Below are 6,298 nucleotides of genomic sequence, written 5' to 3'. Positions count from 1 at the left end.
ACCATTAAAAGGGGGTGAACTGATCATTTCTCTCCTAGGGGGGCCCCCCAAAAAACCTGTCATTTTAATGTTAATATTACATAATCCAAAAACGCTTAGTCATGTCACGTGACGTGACGTCAACATCCAGTAATGGCGAACAAATGTAAACAAACACTTTGTTTTACCGATACTTTTGTAATTTCTCTTCTGCTTTGTTCTAGAGATTATTAAACTCCATGACAATGTCTCCAACGTATTTAACTGGTTAAAAATAGTATTTATACAAGAGTTTTAACGAAAAATATCAGGAAAAAATGTACAGGAATAAAAAAAAATTCAGCTTTCAAAATATTCGTCGATAAAAAAACCGATCTTTATATTTACGCTAGCCATTTTGTATATTACCACGTGACCTGCTATCTCTTAAACTGGAGGGGGGGGGATCCACTTGAATCCAACAAAACCAGTAATTTTTTTTTCTATTATATATACATCATTTTCTATAAAATTAAGTGTAGACTTTATAATTAAAACAAAAAATGTTATTCATACTAAAAAAAAAAAACGCTTAGTCATGTCACGTGACGTGACGTCAACATCCACTAATGGCGAACAATTGTACCTATTTACTATGCCTCCCCACGGGACAGAGTTAGACACCAGGGTCGTTTTTTAACGTGGAGAAAAGGTACAAAAATAAAAATTGTCTCAGTCGTGGAGGATTTCTCCTCCACCGAAAGAGAACAAGAAATAGAAGTGCAGCATCTGAAGAACAGATACTACACTTTGATCTTGACCAAAAGGCCAAGAATGCGAACAATTGTAAATAACAACTTTTTTCACAAAACCAACACCGTCTTTCTTTTTTTTCTCTCTCTTTCTCTCTCTCACCCACTTACTCTTCCCTCTCTCTCACCCTCTTTCTCTTGACGTCACACCACTGTTAAACTGTGGGGGGGGGAACACATTCCCAGGCATTATCTCCTATAGATGCACATTTTATTAGAAATTCAGCTTTCAAAATATTAGACGATAATAAAAATATAAAACCAACACCCTCTTTCTCTTTTCTCTCTCTCTCACCAACTTACTCTTCTCTCTCTCTCACCCTCTTTCTCTTGACCTCCTACTACTGTTAAACTGTGTGTGTGTGTGTGTGGGGGGGGAAGAGGCAGCTTGAAAACCAACAAAAACAGTGCACAGTTTCCCAAGCATTTGGGGTGGGAAGGGGGGGAAGAAGCCGAGCGCACAGTTTCGTGTGAGAGAGAGAGAACAATTCTCAACCTATATACTCAACAAATTTTTTATCTACAGATTTGAAAGTTTGTATATAGGGTATTCAGACATATGGAAATATATCTAGCATAATCTATCTATTATATCTATAAAAGTGAAAATGTGTGTGTGTGTGAGGTAGCCAGAGAGAGAGAGAGAGAGAGACAACAATTCTCAACCTATATATTCAATACATTTTTTATCTACAGATTTGAAAATTTGTATATAGGGTATTCAGATATATGGAAATATATCTAGCATAATCTATTATATCTATAAAAGTGAAAATGTGTGTGTGTGTGTGTGTGTGTGTGTGTCCGTAAGAGAGAGAGAGAACAATTCTCAACCTATATACTCAACGTATTTTTATCTACGGATTTTAAACTTTGTATATAGGGTATTCAGACATATAGAAATATATCTAGCATAATCAATACATTATATCTATAAAAGTGAGAATGTGAGTGTGTGAGAGAGAGAGAACAATTCTCAACCTATATATTCAACAAATTTTTTACCTACAGATTTGAAAATTTGTATATTGGGTATTCAGACATATGGAAATATATCTAGCATAATCGATCTATTATATCTATAAAAGTCAGAATGTTTGCGTGTGGTTGTGTGTGTAAGGTTGCGAGAGAGAGAGAGAGAACAATTCTCAACCTATCTATTCAATAAATTTGTTATCTACAGATTTGACCATTTGTATATAGGGTATTCAGACATATGGAAATATATCCAGCATAATCTATCTATTATATCCATAAAAGTGAGAATGTGTGCGTGTGAGAGAGAGAGAGAGAGAGAGAGAGAGAGTAAGTACAATTCTCACCCTATATATTCAACAAATTTTTTATCTACCGATTAGAAAATTTGTATATAGGGTATTCAGACATATGGAAATATATCTAGCATAATCTATCTATTATATCTAGAAAAGTGAGAATGTGTGTGAAAGAGAGAGAGAAGAGAGAGAGAGAGAACAATTCTCAACCTATATATTCAACTAATATTTATGTACAGATCTGAAAATTTGTATACAGGGTATTCAGACATATGGAAATATATCTAGCATAATCTATTATATCTATAAAAGGTAGAATGTGTGTGTGTGAGTGAGTGAGTGAGTGAGTGAGTGAGTGAGAGAGAGAGAGAGAGAGAACAATTCTCAACCTATATACTCAACAAATTTTGTATCTACAGATTTGATAATTTGTATATAGGGTATTCAGACATAAGGAAATATATCTAGCATAATCTATCTATTATATCTATAAAAGTGAGAATGTGTGTGAAAGAGAGAGAGAGAGAACAATTCTCAACCTATATATTCAACAAATTCTATCTTTACAGATTTGAAAATTTGTATATAGGGTATTCAGACATATGGAAATATATCTAGCATAATCTATTATATCTATAAAAGTGAGAATGTGTGTGTGAGAGAGAGAGAAAGAACAATTCTCAACCTATATACTCAAAAAAATTTTTATCTACAGATTTAAAAATTTGTATATAGGGTATTCAGACATATAGAAATGTATCTAGCATAACCTATCTATTATATCTATAAAATAACCATGTGTGTGTGTGTGAGAGAGAGAGAGAGAGTCAGAGAGAGAGAGAGAGAACAATTTTCAGCTTGTGTGTGTGTGTGAGAAAGAGAGAGAGAGAAAGAGAGGAAGGAAAATTCTCACCCTATATATTCAACAAATTTTTTATCTACATATTAGAAAATTTGGATATAGGGTATTCAGACGTATGGAAATATATCTAGCATAATCTATCTATTATATCTATAAAAGTGAGAATGTGTGTGTGAGAGAAAGAGAGAGAGAGAGAACAATTCTCAACCTATATATTCAACTAATTTTTTATCTACAGATTTGAAAATGTGTATATTGGGTATTCAGACATATGTAAATATATCTGGCATAATCTATGTATTATATCTATAAAAGTGTGAATGTGAGTGATGGAAAGAGCAAAAAATTCTCAACCTATATAACCTATAAAAGTGAGAATATGTGTGAGAGAGAGAGAGAGTGAGAACAATTCTCAACCTATATATTCCACACATTTTTGGGCACAGATTTGGAAATTTGTATATAGGGTAGGCAGACATATAGAAATATATCTAGCATAATCTATCTATTATATCTATAAAAGTGAGAACTTGTGTGTGTGTGTGTGTGTGAGAGAGAGAGAGAACAATTCTTAACCTACATACTCAACAAATTTTTTACCTACAGTTTAGAAAATTTGTATAAAGGGTATTCAGACATATGGAAATATATCTAGCATAATCTATCTATTATAACTACAAAAGTTAGAATGTGTGTGTGAGAGAGAGAGAGAACAATTCTAAACCTATATATTCAACAAATTTTTTATCTACAGATTTGAAACTTTGTATATAGGGTATTCAGACATATGGAAATATATCTAGCATAATCTATCTATTTTATCTATAAAAGTGAGAATGCGTGTGTGTGAGATAGCGAGAGAGAGAGAGAGAGAGAAAAAGAGAGAGATAAAAATTCTCAACCTATACATTCAACAAATTTTTTATCCACAGATTTGAACATTTGTATATAGGGTGTTCAGACATATAGAAATATATCTAGCATAATCTATCTATTATATGTATAAAAGTGAGAATGTGTGTGTGTGTGAGAGAGAGGACAATTGTCAACCTATGTATACAACAAATTTTTTATCTACAGATTTCAAAATTTGTATATTGGGCATTCAGACACATTTCAATATATCTGGCATAATCTGTCTATTATATCTATAAAAGTGAGAATGTGTGTGATAGAGAGAGAGAGAACAATTCTCAACCTATATACTCAACAAATTTTTTATCTACAGATTTGAAAATTTGTATATAGGGTATTCAGACATATGGAAATATATCTAGCATAATCTATTATATCTATAAAAGTGAGAATGTGTGTGTGTGTGTGAGAGAGAGAGAGAGAGAGAGAACAATTCTCAACCCATATACTCAACAAATTCTTTATCTACAGATTTTAAAATTTGTATATAGAGTATTCATACAAATAGAAATATATCTAGGATAATCTTTCTATTATATCTATAAAAGTGAGAATGTGTGTGTGTGTGAGCGAGAGAGAGAGAGAGAGAGAGAGAACAGTTCTCAACCTATACATTCAACAAATTTTTATATATAGGGTATTCAGAAATATCGAAATATATCTAGCATAATCTATTATATCTTTAAAAGTTAGAATGTGTGTGTGTGAGAGATAGAGAGAACAATTCTCAACCTATGCACTCTACAAATTTTTTATCTACAAATTAGAAAATTTGGATATAGGGTATTCAGACGTATGGAAATATATCTAGCATAATCTATCTATTATATCTATAAAAGTGAGAATGTGTGTGTGAGAGAGAGAGAAAGAGAGAGAGAGAGAACAATTCTCAACCTATATATTCAACTAATTTTTTATCTACAGATTTGAAAATGTGTATATTGGGTATTCAGACATATGTAAATATATCTGGCATAATCTATGTATTATATCTATAAAAGTGTGAATGTGAGTGATGGAAAGAGCAAAAAATTCTCAACCTATATAACCTATAAAATTGAGAATATGTGTGAGAGAGAGAGAGAGAGAGAACAATTCTCAACCTATATATTCCACACATTTTTGGGCACAGATTTGGAAATTTGTATATAGGGTAGGCAGACATATAGAAATATATCTAGCATAATCTATCTATTATATCTATAAAAGTGAGAACTTGTGTGTGTGTGTGTGTGTGAGAGAGAGAGAGAACAATTCTTAACCTACATACTCAACAAATTTTTTACCTACAGTTTAGAAAATTTGTATAAAGGGTATTCAGACATATGGAAATATATCTAGCATAATCTATCTATTATAACTACAAAAGTTAGAATGTGTGTGTGAGAGAGAGAGAGAGAACAATTCTAAACCTATATATTCAACAAATTTTTTATCTACAGATTTGAAACTTTGTATATAGGGTATTCAGACATATGGAAATATATCTAGCATAATCTATCTATTTTATCTATAAAAGTGAGAATGCGTGTGTGTGAGATAGCGAGAGAGAGAGAGAGAGAGAAAAAGAGAGAGATAAAAATTCTCAACCTATACATTCAACAAATTTTTTATCCACAGATTTGAACATTTGTATATAGGGTGTTCAGACATATAGAAATATATCTAGCATAATCTATCTATTATATGTATAAAAGTGAGAATGTGTGTGTGTGTGAGAGAGAGGACAATTGTCAACCTATGTATACAACAAATTTTTTATCTACAGATTTCAAAATTTGTATATTGGGCATTCAGACACATTTCAATATATCTGGCATAATCTGTCTATTATATCTATAAAAGTGAGAATGTGTGTGATAGAGAGAGAGAGAACAATTCTCAACCTATATACTCAACAAATTTTTTATCTACAGATTTGAAAATTTGTATATAGGGTATTCAGACATATGGAAATATATCTAGCATAATCTATTATATCTATAAAAGTGAGAATGTGTGTGTGTGTGTGAGAGAGAGAGAGAGAGAACAATTCTCAACCCATATACTCAACAAATTCTTTATCTACAGATTTTAAAATTTGTATATAGAGTATTCATACAAATAGAAATATATCTAGGATAATCTTTCTATTATATCTATAAAAGTGAGAATGTGTGTGTGTGTGAGCGAGAGAGAGAGAGAGAGAGAGAGAGAGAGAACAGTTCTCAACCTATACATTCAACAAATTTTTATATATAGGGTATTCAGAAATATCGAAATATATCTAGCATAATCTATTATATCTTTAAAAGTTAGAATGTGTGTGTGTGAGAGATAGAGAGAACAATTCTCAACCTATGCACTCTACAAATTTTTTATCTACAAATTAGAAAATTTGTATATAGGGTATTCACACATATGGAAATATATCTAGCATAATCTATCTATTATATCTATAAAAGTTAGAATGTGTGTGTGAGGTAGCCAGAGAGAGA

The 6,298-nt window shown here is 31.5% G+C and overlaps 1 pseudogene; it reads right to left on the bottom strand.

Moving 5' to 3' along the window:
• Positions 1–665: 665 nt before the first annotated feature.
• Positions 666–799, bottom strand: LOC145266801 (U2 spliceosomal RNA; annotated as a pseudogene).
• Between the last annotated feature and the right edge of the window lie 5,499 nt (positions 800–6,298).

This window comes from Euprymna scolopes, chromosome 41 (assembly GCF_053919585.1).
Source record: "Euprymna scolopes isolate OS-2025 chromosome 41, ASM5391958v1, whole genome shotgun sequence".
Classification (NCBI taxonomy): Eukaryota; Metazoa; Mollusca; class Cephalopoda; order Sepiida; family Sepiolidae; genus Euprymna; species Euprymna scolopes.
The sequence above is the reverse complement of the archived record's forward strand: the minus strand, read 5'-3'. Positions and strand labels throughout refer to the sequence as shown.